At 43.5% G+C, this 18,554-nt stretch overlaps 1 protein-coding gene across 1 annotated transcript in view; it reads left to right on the forward strand.

Moving 5' to 3' along the window:
* Positions 1–288: 288 nt before the first annotated feature.
* GNB1L (G protein subunit beta 1 like) overlaps positions 289–18,554 on the forward strand; it is a 38,911-nt gene continuing 20,645 nt past the window's right edge. The window contains exons 1-2 of the mRNA XM_081966943.1: positions 289–350; positions 16,923–17,028. The gene's annotated coding sequence lies outside the window, so the exon portion shown is untranslated. The remainder of the gene's footprint in view (positions 351–16,922; positions 17,029–18,554) is intronic.

An 18,554-nucleotide genomic window follows, 5' to 3' on the forward strand; every position in this document is an offset into this window, starting at 1 on the left:
GGGTTGATTTGCCTATCCCCAGCTAATTCCAGGAATGGGGACGATGGGCAGTGTAGTAACCCAGCGCCCTATTGCAGGGCGCCGGGTTGGAGAACATCAAGAAGCCCTGGCGGTTAGCGCATGCGCCGTAAGAAGGAAACGAACGAAGCGCCATGGATCCGCCGCTACCACGTGACGTGAGTTGGCGCTCTGGCACGCCATCGGCTCGGCGCTCGGCAAGCCATCCTGGCCGTTGGTACCGTACAAGCCTCTGCAAGCTGGGCAGACATCGCTGGAGGAGTGCCGGAGAGTCGATTCGCCCATGCTTGTTTGCCTCCAGTTTGCAAGGCGGGAGAGAGGCAGAATCTCAGGTTGGGGTTCTTTGAGGGGGGCAATGGGGTCTGTTTTCTGCATACGGGGGTGCCTTAAATGGGGGTGCCTTAAACCAGCATTTCAGTGAAACATTGAAGGACTGGGCATAAGGACTCCAACGAGGGTGGGTGGGTGGAATAATACAGTAATTTTTAATATTTTTCCCCCACCAAAGACGCATTTTCTGCTTACTCAGTCGGTTCAGAGTTCCTTTTGCACGAAGCAGGAGGTGTAGAGATGGAGTAGCTTTCGAAAACTCTTGTGCATTCCTCCCTACCTCTTTCTCTGTCTTCTTCCCTTGGCCTCATTGTCCTTCCTCCTTTCCTCTTCCTTTCCCTTTTACTCTTTCTCCTTCCTCCTTTCCTCCCTCTCCCTTTTACTCTTTCTCCTTCCTTCCTTCTTCCTTTCCCCTCCCTACTTATTTACTTCTTCCTTCCTCTCCCTTTTCTCCTTCCTTCCTCTCCCCTTTCTTCTTTCTTGCTCCCTTACTTATTTACTTCTTCCTTTTCCCTTCCTCTCCCTTTCCCCCTTTCTCTCTCCTTCCTTCCTTCTGTCCATTTCCTCTTTTCTTTTTCTTTCCTCCCTCCCCTTTCCCTTCTTTTTCCTTCCTTCTCCCCCTTTCCCCTTTTCTTTTTCTTTCCTCCCTTACTTCTTTCCTTCTCCTTCCTTTCCCATTTCTCCTTTCTTCCTCCCTTTTCCCTTCTTTTCCCTTCTTTTTCTCCTTCCTTCCTTCCTTCTTTTCGTTCTTTCCTTCCTTTTCTCCCTTCCTCCTTCCTTTCTTCCCTCCCTCCCTCCCATGTAGATTCAGGTCCTAAGAGCAGAACTAACCTTTCTCACAGATGTAACAAGCTTGGCAAAACTTAATGCAACCAAAATATTTCCCAACCACATTCAAACAAACAATAATATTGGCAATTTGTATCCAGTATGTTGAGGCATTTTGCAGACTGTGTTATAAACCTGAAATTTGCTACAGGGACTCTTGGTTAAACTTCCTTTTGGGTCCTCTCTGATTTTATTTGAATTTGGACTCATTTTAACCTATTCCTTTTGTGACTGGTTTTAAGCCTTGTTCTGAGGCCTAGCAGGCTCTCCTGTTTCATCCTCCTTAGCTCTTTGCGTAACTTCCCTTGTGTTTAGGAGAAAAAAAACATAGTTCCTAAATATGCAAAGAAGTTTGCAAATACAGGTAGTCCTCGACTTACAACCATATTCGAGCCCAAAATTTCTGTTGCTAAGTGAGACATTTGTTAAGTGAGCTTTTTCCTCATTTTACAACCTTTCTTGCCACAGCTGTTAAGGGAACCACTGCAGTTGATAAGTTAATAACACGGCTGTGAAATGAATCTGGCTTCCCCATTGACTTTGCTTCTCAGTGTTGTGGCCCACCAGTGACCAGTGAAGCTGGCAGCAGATTCGGACAGTGAGGAGGTTGGGGAGGAACCTGGGCCAGTCCTGGAGTCTGGGGAAGGCTCTGATGAGGGCTCTGTGTCAGAGGCAGAGAGGGGGCCGGGGCCCTATGCCAGTTATCAGCTGCCTTCAGAGTCAGACATCAGTGAGGCAGAAGAACAGCTAGAGCCTGTTCCCAGTGTGCGCATGTGCAGAGTTGCCAGATGAAGAGAACAGCTAAAGAATAAGGGTCGACTAGGGAGGAAGGCCACAGGTAGATGATGAATGGCCCCTCCCAGAGGAAATAAAAGAGGAGCGAAAGGGGAGTGGAGTTTGCAGGAGACCATTCGTTTGCTTCATTGGTTCATGACTCTCCAAGACTCCTTGCCAAGTTCTGCAGAGATCGGCCTGGCAGCTCTCCAAGCTAGATAAGGTCTGTGACTGTAAATCCTCCCTCGAAAGACTTTGCTGGATGGGAATGAGCAGAATTCACAGTCAATTCATAAAAGGGGGCTTTGTCAGGACGAGGAGTTTGCTTCATGCTCTTGGGAAGCCTCGGTCAGAACAGTCAGAAGGTTGCAAAAGGAGATCACGTAACTTTGGGACACATTAATGGTCGTAAGTGTGAGCCCATTGCCAAGCCTTTGAAGGTAGATGGAGAGGCTACAAAAGTCGTAAATGGGGGGGGGGGGGAGAGAAACAATCTTAAATCCCTTTTTTCCAGTGGTGGTGTAACTTCGAACATTGGCCAAACAGACCGTTGTCAATCAAGGCCTCCCTGGAATAATCCAGAAGTGGTGTACGAGTTGCTGAAATGTTCTGCCTTGCTGAAGCAGAGGGATTATTTTATTATCTTTTTTTAATTTCCCGGCGTGAAAAGCCATAACATAATCCAGAAAATGCCGGGATGCATCTACCAGCAAGAGCTGAAGGCTGGGGTTCCTCTCCCTCTGACTACAACACTACTTATGAGTTATTTGTAACAGGATGGCATCCCAGAACAAATCCCTTTGAGGGATTCCCAGCATAGCATTAACCACCCAAATGCCTTAAAAAGTCCTTGAACTCCATCTGCGCCTCATAAAGATGTAATTCATCCACAAGCGCGCAGGAGCCCCCTCCTCTCCCTAGGCGCACACCCACTAACCACCAGAGTGATGACGGCTACTGAGGCAATTAACCATATGTGTAAAATAACCTTACCTTATCTGAAAGAAAAAAACAGGGCTTCTCCACATCAAAACAATGCAAATTTCTCTATTATTTTTTTCCTCCCTCTCCCCCCCCCCGCACTAAAGGAGTGAAGTTGCGACAGAATTAAGGTTTTTTTTTGGGGGGGGGGGGAATTTGCACGCCTAAGTGGAGCTGCAGAGGGGGGGGTCTGCCCCGAGTCCCTTTTTGGGAGAGGGGGCGGTCTAGAAATCCAAGAAATAAATAAAAAATAAATAAGAATTAACAGGCTGGGTTAGAGCGGGAGTGATTTGAGTTCCAAATTACCATTTGGCCATAAAATATGCTGGATGTCCCTGGATCAGGCGTACTGGCCCGGCTTGGTCTTTGGGTCAGCTCTATGGTCTGGTTCTAGAGTCAGATGTATGATCTAGAATGGTTCTTGGGCCAAGATGTATGGTCTGGTTTGGTTCTTGGGCCAGATGTGTGATCTGGTCTGGTTCTTGGGCCAGATGTATGATGTGGTTCCTGGGCCAGATGTGTGGTCTGGTTCCTGGGCCAGATGTGTGGTCTGGTTCTTGGGCCAGGTGTATGGTCCGGTTTGGTTCTTGGACCAGGTGTATGGTCTAGAATGGTTCTTGGAGCAGATATATGGTCTAGTATGGTTCTTGGAGCAGATGTATGGTCTGGTTTGGTTCTTGGACCAGGTGTATGGTCTAGAATGGTTCTTGGAGCAGATATATGGTCTAGTATGGTTCTTGGAGCAGATGTATGGTCTGGTTTGGTTCTTGGAGCAGATGTATGGTCCGAGTTGGTTCTTGGAGCAGATGTATGGTCCGAGTTGGTTCTTGGAGCAGATGTATGGTCCGAGTTGGTTCTTGGAGCAGATGTATGGTCTGTGTTGGTTCTTGGGCCAGATGTATGGTCTAGTATGGTTCTTGGACCAGATGTATGATCTAGTATGGTTCCTGGAGCAGATGTATGGTCTGAGTTGGTTCTTGGACCAGATGTATGGACCGGTTTGGCCCAGGTTGAGGACTACCTGTATTTTTATATAGATATTATGGGGGAGAGGGAATCTTTCTGTGACCTCATCCCTGAAGAATGTACAGCTTTAAGTGATCTAATTATACTTGGCAAAAAATATTAGTATATATTTGCAAGGGAAGAATGTATGTTTGCTAGACTTTGTAGGAATGTTGTCATTCAGTGTATGTACCAGTTTCCATGGTTTTAATCTTGGAAAGCATTGAAAAAGCTGACTTTTTCCTCTTCCTCCTCTCCCTTTCTAATCCGATGATGTTACCTAGCTGGGTCATGAAATATCAGCAAGGAAACAACCAAGCTCAGGACCCCTCATTTGAAAGTGTAATTATGCTTTGATTGAATTGGTCTTTCCCAGGAACAACAATAATATTTCGTCCTTTCCAGCATTAAGAACAAAGCAAAGAAAGCAATCACTCTTTGATCATTACCGAAGTAATGAAACATGGTACCATTACATGACAAACTTTTGATTAGGCTTAATTTTCGGACTATAAGATGCACTTTTTTGTCCCCCAAAAGGGGGTGAAAATGTCTGTGCATCTTATAGGCTGAATATTGCTGAAGCCCTGCCCACCCACCGGTCATTTGGGGACCTTCGCACGCCACGTTTTGGGGGCTTTTTCAGCCCTTTTTTCAGCCCGTTTTTGAGGCTTTTTCAGTCTGTTTAAAACAAGCCGAAAAAGCCTCAAAAACGGCCAGAAAAAGCCTCAAAAATGTGCTGGAAAAAGCCTCAAAAACGAGGCAAAAAAGCCCCCCAAATGGGGCAAAAAGTCTCAAAAAAAGGCCAAAAAAAGGCTCGAAAAGGGATAGAAAAAAGCCCCCCCAAAGGCCAAAAATGAGGCGTGCAGAGGCCAAAAACCTTTTTTGAATTGTTTTCCTTTTCTAAATATAGGTGCATCTTATAGTCAGGTGCGTCTCATAATCCCAAAAATACGGTTTGCGTAATTTTTTTGTCGTATTATTTTTGATGCCCATGATATCCTACTGCCAACAGATGGCACCCCAAGATTGCACATTGGGCGCAATCTAACAAAATGAAATTCAACGGTGAAAAGACTAAAGTAAGACCGAAAATAAGACAGGGTCTTCTTTTGCCCCCCGAAATAAGCGCTTGGCCTTATTTTCGGGGTGGTCTTATTATTTTTGGGGTGCAGGAGGCGGCGAGCGTGGTCACCTCACGGCTGCTACTGTGTTGCAATATTTGGGGGGGGGGGCTTATTTTAGCGCATGTGCTCAAAAGGCTTATTATCCGGGGAGATCTTATTTTCAGTAAAACAGGGTAGCTTGGTCCAAAGGATTTCATATTTTCCATTTGATTTCCAACCACAAAGTCTTGCTCTCTTGACTATTACTGGTATTACAACATTACAATAATATTGTAATGTAAGTATTACAATATTATTATTATATACTTTATTCATTAAACATGAAACTCAGCCAACTGAACATTCAAAAACACATCGCAAATACCAGTGACTGGGGCTGGTGATGGTTGATACGGTTTGCTGCCAGCGTCCTAGGGATCAACCAAGGACCTTCTTAAAATATAAGATGTTCCGAGTAGCGCAGTTTTTTGCAGTTCCGCTGGTGTTATTGCAGGAAGCTGCAATTTGTGGATGTATCTTATAAAATTCTTGGACATGGTGCCCAGTGCCCCGATGACAATGGGTATCACTCTTACATGCTTCATCTATTGTTGTTGTTGTTGTTGTTGTTGTTGTTGTTGTTATTATTATTATTATTATTATTATTATTATTATTATTATTATTATTATTACACGATTGTATCACAGCGGCCAGTTGTTTCGCCGGATTTGGCATTGATTACTAATCGGGCCCCACCCAGGGGCCTACGACGTTGTAACGTATTTTCGTAATATATGTGCAGATCCAAGCAGTGCAGCTTTTTGCATTTGACGGATGGTGATTTTGTCAAGTTTTAACTGTTTTTATAATGTAATTCCAGTGCTTTTGGAATAACACCCAGTGTGCTGATTACCACTGGAATTACCACTGCTGGTTTGTGCCATAATCGTTGGATTTCAATTTTTAAGTCCTGGTATTTCGCGACTTTTTCATGTTCCTTCTCGTTAACCCTGCTATCACCTGGTATTGCGATGTCTATGATTGTAACCTTCTTTTTCTCAACCAGTGTGATGTCTGGTGTGTTATGCGCTAGTATTTTGTCTGTTTGTATACGAAAATCCCACAGGATCTTGACCATCTGATTTTCGGTGACTTTTTCAGGCTTATGTTCTCACCAGCTTGTTGTTGCTTTAATATTATAATTTTTGCACAAATTCCAGTGGATCATTTGTGCTACTGAATTGTGCCGCAATTTATAATCAGTCTGCGCGATTTTTTTACAGCAGCTGAGTATGTGGTCAACAGTTTCATCAACTTCTTTGCAAAGTCTGCATTTGGCATCATCAGAGGATTTTTCGATTTTGGCCTTAATGGCATTTGTTCGGATAGCTTGTTCTTGTGCAGCCAGGATTAGTGACTCTGTTTCTTTCTTTAATGTACCTGCTGTTAACCATAACCAAGTTTTTTCACTGTCCACTTTATCTTTTATGTTTTCCAGAAATTGGCCATGCAATGCTTTGTTCTGCCAACTCTCCATTCTTGATTTTATCACATCTTTTCTGTATTCTTGTTTCATCTGTTGGGCCTTCAGTAGATTGTTGTTGTTGTTGTTGTTGTTGTTATTATTATTATGGGTCTTTGTACCCACAAATGTTACTCTCGCACAAAACGCTTCGTACGTTTTGTGTGTGTTTTCTTCCGCCGCGAATACAGTAACCGAGATTAATCTTGCGGCTTGCTTCTCCCGTTGCACAACCGTGGGCGTGGAGGTGAATCTCTCTCTCTGGAATTCCCGCGCCCGGATCCGTCAGGTTTGAAGCCGATGCTACAATTAAGCTGCCCGGATCCTTTGAAAGGCGGATACAAGAGAGCGGATTCAATGAAATTGAAGGTCGTCTCGGCCTGGGGAAGCCGTTGAAAGATACCTCGCCATGATACTCTTCCCGATTTAATAATGCCAATGAGAAACTGGCCCTCCGTAATAATTAGGACTAATTACGGAAGAGGTGTTGACAGATGGGCTAAGGAGAAACAAACTGCCTTTATCCCCGTAGCTTAGAGTCGGATTACCTGGGACTGGCCGTTATCTCTTTCTCAGAAAGTAGACACTTCAGTCATTTGTTGAGGCTTCAAAGGCGAAGAGAGCTCCTGACAATATTCAGGATTTTGGGGACGGAGCTATGAAATAAAGTCTTTGATTCTCAAAGGACGCCATTAATCCCCCTTCCCGTCAAATTGTCCTAACTTTCGGTGTGTTCACGTTTTTGTTGGTTTTTTTTTTTTTTAAAGTTTGAATTACAGATGGAGAATCCGATTCGGGATTTTTTTGGAAGTAGCTTCTGTCTTCGCTGGTGACAATAGACATTCTTGTCTTTCTTTTCGGCCTCGTGCAGGGTTGGCATTGCAAAAAATGTCTGTGTGCATTGACAACTTCGGGTGTCTTTCGTCGCATGGAGCGGAATGAGCTGCCTGCTAGCCATTCAGGGAAGATGGAGAATTTGAGGGTTAGAAGAACGCTTGCATGGCACAGAAACGCAAACCACAATTATTTATTTGGGGGGGGGGGAGGGGATTTAAGATCTAAGCATTCGTTTTAGCGAGGGGTTCTTGGTGCTCTCTGAGCTTGCTTGTTTTCTTGAAGACGTTTCATGACCCAACTAGGGAACGTCATCAGTGCTTGCTTGTTTTCTTGCAGACATTTCATTACCAAACTAAGTAACGTCATCACTGCACCGCACTGACGATGATGTTCCCAAATTGGGTCATGGGAACGTGTGCAAGAAAACAAGCAGCCTCAGAGGGTCAGGCCTGCCGCCATCTTTTCTTGTGGGTCTTTGGCCTGCCATACTTTCTATCATTCTACTATGCATTTTCTATTGTGGGAAAATGGGAGGAGGGGATTGTACGGAGTTAGATGATATGTAGCCATAACAACGTTCTTTCTAGAAAGCCAAGGTCATCCTTCGTCTCTGCACCTCTGCACCTGACCGGAACTGGATGGGTGGAACTGCCAGCATGGCAGTGGACGATTGGACCATGGGATGGGCTTGTGGGTGTTGGGGGCAAGATCTTGAACTTCCAACTGGGTGGGGAAAACCTGGAAGCCTTCAGATTCGGGTTTTCTCAGCTGTGCCAACATGGCTCTCTTAATCAATTGGAACTTTGAGGAATCTCTCGACTTGGACTGATTTATTTTTGGATGCTATTTGGAACCCTGACACAGAGAGCACAAAGGACCCCACAGTCCTCCTTCCTTCCTTCCTTCCTTCCTTCCTTCCTTCCTTCCTTCCTTCCTTCCTTCCTTCTTTCCTTCTTTCCCTCCTTTCCTCCCTCCTTCCCTTTCCTCCCTCCCTCCTTCCCTCCCTTCCCTCTCTCTCTCTCTCCAAACCCACTCCCTTCTAGCACTGATGATGTTACCTAGTTTGAGTGATGAAACGTCTGCAAGAAAACAAGTTCAAAAGACCCCTCCTTTCAACCCTGAGCTACAAATATTCTCCTTTATTGATTCCTTCCAGCCTCCAAAGCACTGTCTGTTAACATCAATTTGCTGCTGGAATGACAGGTTTCCCCCCCCCCCCTCGGGCCATCACTGCCGAGTACTTAATTCTCCCAGTGTTGTCTAATGTCTGTGTGTATTGGCCGTGTAGCAGAGTGGATTTGATTTCAATCAAGTCGATTTCAATCACCATTTGAATCGGGATTGACATCACTAGTAAAAAGGCTTGATTTAAACCAACTCGATTTAAATCCTCGTTTTAAAGCAGCAACTGCCACCTCTGCTGTGAAATGGTGTGAATGCATCAATGCGGTGTGTGCTATCTCAGCTTGCAGAGCTGGGATTCATGGGAATGGGTTTACCAAAAACATAAATATTGCAGACTCCACCGCCTCAAATCTTTCATGCTGAATAAATTAAATTACGAAAGTATCTTAAATGGAAAACTAACTTTAGGTAGATTTTTATTCCAAAACATGTTATTGAAATAAGTTTCATTTTTTAAAAAAGTAAAAAACCAATTTAAATGTTAAAAAATCGATTTACTTTTTTTAAAAAAAATCTTATTTTTATCCACCCTGCGATGTAGTATGGCTGTAATATTGTTTTTATTTATCCTTATTATCTTGCTTAGTCTCCCCCATTATTATTATTATTATTATTATTATTATTATTATTATTATTATTATTATTATTATTATTAGTCTCCCCCCTTATTGATATTACTAAAGTGATGCTTTTCCAAAGCCACATGAAGGCAGGACAAGAAGCAATGGGTGGAAACTAATCAAGGAGAGAAGCAACCTAGAACTAAGGAGAAATTTCCTGACAGTGAAAACAATTAATCAGTGGAACAGAAATTGCCTCCAGAAGTTGTGAATGCCCCAACACTGGAAGTTTTTAAAAAGAGATTGGATATCCATTTGTCTGGAACGGTATAGGGTCTCCTGCCTAGGCAGGGGGTTGGACTAGAAGACCTCCAAGGTCTCTTCCATCTCTTGTTTGTTTTGTTACTCTGTTATCCTTATCCTGTTGCTTTGCATGTACGCTGAGAGCTTCTGTATTGGAGACAAATTCCTTCTGTGTGTGATCATACTTGGCCAAATAAAGCATTCAATTCAATTCAACCTTCCTTTTGCTTTCTAACAGGTAGCTCTATTCTCAAGCAAAGCATTAGGGTGACAAATATTGAAGAACTTCCTGGGGCCTAAAAGTATTTTTGAAAAGCAGTAGGGACACGGTGGCTTAGCGGCTAAGACACTGAGCTTGTTGATCAGAAATGTTGGCAGTTCAGCAGTTCGAATCCCTAGCGCCGTGTAACGGAGTGAGCTCCTGTTTCTTGTCCCAGCTTCTGCCAACCTAGCAGTTCGAAAGCACGTAAAAAATGCAAGTAGAAAAATAGGAACCGCCTTTAGTGGGAAGGGAACAGCGTCCTGTGCGCCTTCGGTGTTGAGTCATGTTGGCCACAGGACCACGGAGAAGTCTTCGGACAGCGCTGGCTCTTTGGCACAGAAATGGAGATGAGCACCGCCCCCTAGAGTCAGGAACAACTAGCACATATGTGCGAGGGGAACCTTTACCTTTTAGGCTGGTATGTATGTTAGTGTCTTGCTTTGCTATACACCATTATTCATATTAATTTCTAAATTAAAAGTAGATTTGAAAACTAGTCTGGTGTGACAAGGAAGTTGCAGGAACTCATGGGGGTCGCCCAAGCCCTGCCATGTTGCAGTCAATCAAGACCTGTGTGCCCCTTGGTCTGCTTGAAGTGATATTGAAACTGGGTTGGATGTTATGGTTAACACTTGGTTAACTACCAAGAGGTCCCATGGCTCTAAGTTCAACTGTCAAGTAAAGCAAACATTTCAGAACAATTGTGTTATCGTCCAGAAAACTGCACAATGAGGTCAACATAAGGAATTCTTTTTCTAGTTCTATGCTGGTTCACTGACCGTAATAAAGAGTGGAGATGGGTTGGATTGGGTTGAGTTGATTGGGTTGGGTTGGGTTGAGTTGATTGGGTTGGGTTGGGTTGGCATAAGAGCCACGGTGGCACCATGGTGCCAGCTGCCAGGAGTTTGGCCAATCAATTCTCACGAACTCAAGGTTGACTCAGCCTTGCGTCTTTCCAAGGTCGGTAAAATGAGGAGTCAGATTGTTAGGGGTTAATAGGCTGACTCTGTAAACTGCTTAGAGAGGGCTGTAAAAGCACTATGAAGTGGTATATAAGTCTAAGTGTTGTCCTTCCTTCCTTCCTTCCTTCCTTCCTTCCTTTCTTCTTCCCTCCCTCCCTTCTTTCTCCCTCCCTCCCTTCTTTCCAAGGTCTACAGTGGTTAGAATTCAGTATGGCCTGCTAACTCACTGCCCATTGCCAGTGGCTCAATCCTGACCGGCTCAAGTTTGACTCAGCCTTCCATCATTCCGAGATCGAGATCAGTAAAATGAGGACTCAGATTGTTGGGGGGGGGGGGGGGAGATGCTGACTCTGTAAACCGTTTCGAGAGGGCTGTAAAACACTGTGAAGCGGTACATAAGTCTAAGTGCTATTGCTTTTGAGTTGAGTTGCATTGTGTTGAGTTGGCTGTGTTGGATTGAATTGGGTAGGGTTGAGTTGTATTGGTTGGCTTGTGTTGGATTGAGTTGGGTAGGATTGAGTTGGGTTGAATTGAATTGGGTAGGGTTGAAATGAGTTGTATTGATTGGCTTGGGTTGGATTGAGTTGGGTTGAATTAAATTGGGTAGAGTTGAACTGAGTTGTATTGGTTGGGTAGGATTGAGTTGAGTTGGGAAGGGTTGGGTTAGGTTGGGTTGAATTGAATAGGGTAGGGTTGAACTGAGTTTTATTGGTTGGGCTGGGCTGGATTGAGTTGGGTTGAGTTGAGTTGATCTATTTGGCTCTTGCTTAGTTGCAACTTTTTAATGACATTCTTGCCTGGAGTGTGATCATTTTAATGCAAAATATGTTCTCATTTGAAGTTTTGAAATGCTTTTTTAAGGCATGCTTCAATTTAAAGCAGTGTGGAATGTCTGTCATGGATCATGTTCAATGGCCCCAGGGAGAGGAAAGGAAAGTAACAGAACAGACAAATAAATAAATGAAGTGTTGAAATGCGGTGAGTTGTGCAACCGAACTGCAATCAGCTTACCGTTTTTCTGGTGGGATGCCAGCAGAATTTCTATAAACTTAGACCAAGGCTACATTAATTAAAGAGTAATTAGAAAGGAATAAATCGAGTAATCAGGGGGGGGGGAAAGAGTTTGTCATGAGAAAAATATTTGTCTAAGATTAATTAAGTTTCAGAGGAAGAGTAGCTTCAAATTGCTGAAAATTACGGAGCCCTTAATTGCAGCTCAACCCCAATTAATTTCAGATATCGTAACAACTTGATGCATAACAACTGTCATTTCCCCCCATTTGGTACAAAAGGAGCCAGCGAGAGACTCAACCTCTCAAATGAGTTTATTTCAGGAAACGTCTGCTAAAATGGCTGGAAGGGGTTTAATTAAATCTTTGCTGTCTAAAGATATTAGCCAGATCTCACTGTTGGATATACGAGGCTTCTTCCTAATATATTTTCACTCTTAATTAAGGGAGTTGAGCTTCCTGATTTCTAGCTGACAGAAGACTGCGTGGCTCAACGGGGAAACTTTTCTTAAAAAATAACTTTTTCAGTGTTTCTTGGCTTGTCAATTTTCTGGTAGATCGCCGTGTTTCTCAAGTATAAGGTAAAGCTTCCCCTCGCGCATATGTGCTAGTCGTTCCCGACTCTAGGGGGAGGTGATCATCTCCGTTTCAAAGCCGAAGAGCCAGGGCTGTCCGAAGACGTCTCTGTGGTCATGCGGTTGGCGTGACTCAATGCCAAAGGCGCACGGAACACTTTTACCTTCCCACCAAAGGTGGTTCCTATTTTTCTACTTGCATTTTTTATGTGCTTTCGAACTGCTAGGTTGGCAGAAGCTGGGACAAGTCACGGGGGCTCTGGGAAGCACTATGAAGCAGTATATAAGTCTAAGTGCTATTGCTATTCTTCTTTCTTTTCACCTACCTTTCTTCCTTCCCATTCTTCATTCTTTCCTTCCTTCCTTTTCTTTCCTTCCTTCCTTCCTTCCTTCCTTCCTTCCTTCCTTCCTTTTCTTTCCTTCTTTCCTTTCCTTCCTTCCCATTCTTCCTTCCTTCCTCCTTTCCTTCCTTCTCTCCTTCCTTCCTTCCTGTTAGAATGCAGTATTGCAGGCTATTTCTGCCGACTGTCAGCGGTTCAATCCTTTCCATCTCAAGGTTGACTCAGCCTTCCCTCCTTCCAAGGTGGGTGAAATGAGGACCCTGATTGTTGGGGGACAAGAGGCTGACTCTGCAAACCACTAAGAGAGGGCTGTAAAGCACTGTGAAGCGGTATATAAGTCTAAGGGCTATTGCTATTGTTCTTCCTTTTCACCCACCTTTCTTCTTTCCCTTCCTTCCTTCCTTCCTTCCTTCCTTCCTTCCTTCCTTCCTTCCTTCCTTCCTTCCTTGGTGCGCAGAGGTTAGAATGCAGGATTGCAGGCTAACTCTACCCACTGCCAGCAGTTTGATCCCGACCAGCTCAAGATTAACTCAGCCTTTCAGCCATCTTTCCGCGTTCAATAAAATGAGGACCCAGATTGTCGGGGGAAATGTGCTGACTCTGTAAACCGCTTAGAGAGGGCTGTGAAGCCCTGTGGATTGGTATATAACTCCAAGTGCTATTTCTATTGATATATGTTGTGAAATTAAAGAATCTTCTCACTGCTTTCATTTCAACCCAAGATTCTCCGTTATCGGTACAAAATAAAGTTATAGCTAGTAGCCAGCACGGTTTTGTTAAAAAACAGATCATGCCAAACCAGTTTTATTTCATCCTTTGACAGAGTCATCTCCTTTTAACCACCCCATCATCCCTTGCGGAGTGGAGTCTGGGCTACTGAATGGAGCTGAGTATTTACTGGCCAGATGCCCTTCTTGTCACCAATGCGGAGTTATGTTCGGCAGATCTATTCTCATTGTGCCCAGAGAGAGAGAAATATCTGCCTCTACCTAGGATCGAACTCACAGACCTCCTGACTGGGAGGCGAGACCTCCACCTCTAGGCCAACGCACCACTCATTCTTGGACAGAGTCTCTTCAGGAAATCCGCTATTTCGACGGCCAGAGATAATGCGGTCATCTCTGTTTTTTTCTAAGTCAGATCCTCCCCTTCTTCAAATACGCCCGACTTCCATTAAGTTCAAACTGATGTGCATTCTTGGCGAACTGGGGAGAAAGAGGAGGACAAACCAGCGCTTTTGATGTTGGGTTTTAGGCCATCTACGGTTTCATGCTAGTATTTTATCGGAGGAATTTATCGTACAATAGGACAGCTGTCGGTCCCTCCTTACGGGTTTTTTGTTTTTTTTACAGAATTGAGCCGGTGGCGCGCTTGCAAAGAAATGTCTCTTTGGCTCCAGCTGTTTTTTCATGCCTCATTTTAATGTTTAATGTGTTTTAAAGAAAAAAAGAAGGAAAAAAAGGCAAATGTGGACTTTTTCCTTCCCCTCCATTCTTCCTTCACCACTTTTTTTCTGAAGAGCCTCTGTTTTTCACAGCCTGTATTTTTGGTTCCTTGCGCTGGGGTGGGGTGGGGGGTGGGGGTCACGCAGCTGAAAACTGAAGGCAACTGTGTCCGATGGCTGGAAGGAAAGGGGAGGGGGGGGGAATCCTCTATTTTTGACACCTTGAGAATATTAGAATGATGAATGCTTATGTTATTCCGTGGTTTGTTCGTATTGATTAATAGCTGCTTTTTTTTTCTTCTTCTTCTTCTTTCCCAGTGACTCGACTATATAAATGGCAATGAGATCCATATGCGTTCTCTCGGTGTCCGAAAAAATAATTACCATCACTCTTAGTTTTTGCCCCCTTTTGCTGAATACGAGTTTTCGGGTGGAAAAAATAGTTCTAGCCAAAGTTCAGCGACAGCCAGATGGAAGTTTTTGGAAATGAGCCCCTCAAGATGCTGGCTCAGATTCCAGGTTTTTTCTGGAAAGTTACATTAGAATTTTACAGCAGAATTTTACTTATACAGGGCATTATCATCTCCAAGGAAAATACTCCTGACTTTGGGGGTTACGCCAATGGTGGGTTGGGTGTGGGAGTTTTTGCGAGGAAAAAAAGCGGTTAATCAAAGTCACTTAAAAGTGCGACTAAACTTTTAGCATCTTTTTGTTTAAAGAATGGATGAGGAACGTTGTTATGGCTCTAGAGCTCCCTTGGGTATATGCATTGGGATGTAGCAATAGCATTTAGACTTTTTTATTATTATTATTATTTTTTATTGTTTTAATTAGACGGATAACACACACACACAAAACACTCTTCAATACGTCTTCCAGCTAGCATGTCGATTGGTTACATTCGGTGTTAAAATGTTTATTCATTAATAATATAATAAATACGAATGATTTATTTATACGAATAATATAAATACGAATGATTTTGGATAAAAGTACTTTCAAACAAATGTAGTTAAAGGAGAATGTTGGTATATTCTTTGATTTAAAATGCACAACTTAATTTGAAGGAAGTATAAAGAATGATCGTAGTAATGCACGGAACTCAAATGTAAGCATTTAGACTTATATACCGCTTTGCAGGGTTTTACAGCCCTCTCTAAGCGGTTTACAGAGTCAGCATATTCCCAACAATCTGGCAAGTCAACCGAGTTTTCTTAGGGGACATGCAGAAATTCAATGTTCTTTGGAGAACAAAATAAAGAACATTTTACCATTAATATTGGGTGGTTTTTTTTGGCTAGGGGTTATTAGATCTATTCGACCCAAATCCCAACCCACGGCTGAGAAGATAAAAAAACCAAAGAGGCAGGAAAGGTTACCGTTCCTTGCTTGCTTCTGAAAGTAGATTGAAAACAACTCACTAGTGACCAAAGCGGCAATGGAGCGCAGCCAAAATTAAGAGCAGCGTATCTGAGACCTCGCCCATAACCTTCGTCCCCGTGACTTTTGCTTTCTGCCCTGGTGAGAATCATTTTACCCACGTCGGAAGGATGGAAGGCTGACTCAACTTTGAGCCGGTCAGGATCAAACTCTAGGCGGTGGGCAGAATTAGCCTGCAATACTGCATTCTATTCACTGCACCACCAAGGAAGGGAAGGAAGTACAATAGCAATTAGACTTATATACCGCTTCACAGTGCTTTATAGCCCTCTCTAAGCGGTTTACAGAGCCGGCCTCTTGTCCCCCAACAATCTGGGTCCTCATTTTACCCACCTCGGAAGGACGGAAGGCTGAGTCGACCTTGAGCCTGGTGGGATTCGAACTGCCAAATTGCAGCCCGCAGAATTAGCCTGCAGTACTGCACTCTCACCACTGCTCCACCGTGGCTCTTGAATGAATCATTGCCTCTCTCACGCAGGCTATGTGGTGTGGGTTAGGGTTAGGGTGTTGTGTTTGTGTGTCTGTATTGTGTGTGTAGGTGCGGGGTTCTTGGTGCTCTCTGAGCTTCGTTGGATTGGTTGGTTGGTAGTGCATTGATGGTGTTACTTAGCTGGGTCATGAAACGTCTGCGAAGAAACCACCAAGCTCAGAGAACACCAAGGTATACAGAATAACGGAGTTGGAAGGGACCTTGGGGGTCTTCTAGTCCAACCCCCTGCTCAGGCAGGAAACCCTACACCACTTCAGACAAAGGGTTATTCAATCTCTTCTTAAAGACTTCCAGTGTTGGAGCATTCACAACTTCTGGAGGCAAGCTGTTCCACTGATTAATTGTTCTAACTGTCAGGAAATTTCTCCTTACTTCTAAGTTGCTTCTCTCCTTGATTAGTTTCCACCCATTGCTTCTTGTCCTGCCCTCAGGTGTTTTGGAGAATAGCTTGACTCCCTCTTCTTTGTGGCAGCCCCTGAGATATTGGAAGACTGCTATCATGTCTCCCCTAATCCTTCTTTTAATCAAACTAGACATACCCAGTTCCTGCAACCGTTCTTCGTATGTTTAGTCTAATCATCTTTGTTGCGCTTCTCTGCACTCTTTCTAGAGTCTACACAAGACTTACAGTCTATTTCTTCCTCTTCTACCTCTTCCTTCTCCTCCTCTCTACAAACCCCACTCCTAGCACTGATAATGTTACCTTGTTGGGTCATGAAACGGGTCATGCAGGAAAACCACCAAGATCAGAGAGAACCAAGGAGCCCACAGTTCAACTGTGATCTTAAAGGATTTATTCTTGCTACTTCTGCCTTCTGATGGTGTTTAAAGTGGATAGAAAAATAATATATTTTTAGTCCAGGCTTCGAACACTGAGCTGATCGAGGAAAGCAGGAGAGGGGGGAAAATTGCATGGTCCTTTAACCCGCAATTTTGTTTTCATTTCAGACGTGAGATTGAAACGCAAGTGACAGGACTGGGAACGAGGGAGTTGCTGAATTCTGCTGGAATTTTTCCTGTGGGAATCGGGGAGTGTTTGCAAAAGTTCCGGGAGGTAGGATTATTATTATTATTGTTGTTGTTGTTGTTATTCGCAAGGTGACCTCTTCTGACGTCTGCGTATTTGGAGAGGATATGATGAATTAGAAAACGGACCTTTTCGGGGACCGCGTGTTGAAATAAAAAGAGTGTTGCAATTTGGAACATGTCAGAAGAATTTTTTTTTTTAAAGCTATCCTTAGTTGGAGACATCCTGGTGAAACGCTTCTATTTTTTCTGCCGATGCTTGGAATTGGGATCTACAAATTTGCCAGGTTCCAGAATCAAATCAAATCAAAATTTATTGTCAATGCACAACATGCGTACAATGGAATTGAATGAGGCTCCCTTGTTGCAGCGCCTCCCCCTTCAAAAAAAAACCCCACACAGAATACATCTCAGTAACTCAATAAATAAAAGAAAAAGAAATCCTTAAATTCGAAGAAATAATAATAAACATTCTCATATACACATATGTATGTAACATTATCACGGTGGCTCAGTGGCTAAGATACTGAGCTTGTCGATCAGAAAGGTCGGCAGTTTGGCGGTTCGAATCCCTAGTGCAGCGTAATGGAGTGAGCTCCTGTTACTTGTCCCAGCTTCTGTCAACTTGGCAGTTTGAAAGCAGGTAAAAATGCAAGTAGAAAAATAAGAACCTCCTTTGGTGGGAAGGGAACAGCGTTCCGTGCGTCTTCCGCGTTTAGTCATGCCGGCCATGTGACCACGGAGATGTCTACCTCTACCAGCCTCTGGAGTCCATTTAAGCTCACCCCAGCTGTTTCAGTGACTCCATCCAGCCACCTCATTCTCTGTCGTCCTTTACTTCTTTTGCCCTCCATCGTTCCCAGCATGAGGCTCTTCTCTAGGGAGCCCTTCCTTCTCATGAGGTGGCCAAAGTCTTTGAGTTTCCTCTTCAGGATCTGGCCTTCTAAAGAGCAGTCAGGGTTGATCTCCTCTAGGACTGACCGGTTGGATGGCCTTGCAGTCCAAGGGACTCACAGGAGTCTTCTCCAGCAGTTCAAAGGCCTCCGTTCTTTGGCGCTCAGCCTTTCTTATGGTCCAACTTTTACAGCCATACATTGCAACTGGGAAAACCACAGCCTTGACTAGACACACTTTATATATTGCATGTCTATCTATCTATCTATCTATCTATCTATCTATCTATCTATCTATCTATCTATCTATCTATCATCTATCTATCTATCTATCTATCTATCTATCTATCTATATGTATGTATATATGTATATATACAATTTTTCAGTATAAACACACATATTTTATGGACAGTGCATTGACTGTCAAGCCTTTTTTAAGTCACTTCAACAATAATAATACAAATAAATATGTATACTTCAAATCTTCAACAATATTGGTCTCTTTCCATAATCCTTTCTCATTTTTCCAATAGTTCATTTAAACATAAATAACATTTCTTTTGGCCCTATATTTATTATCCCCTGCTAAATAATATCATTTAATATTTTTAAGAATTACTCATTATTCCACCATAACTTCAATGTCCCGAATGTGTAGGG

Source organism: Natrix helvetica, assembly GCF_964273705.1.
Source record: "Natrix helvetica genome assembly, chromosome: 14".
Taxonomy (NCBI): domain Eukaryota; kingdom Metazoa; phylum Chordata; class Lepidosauria; order Squamata; family Natricidae; genus Natrix; species Natrix helvetica.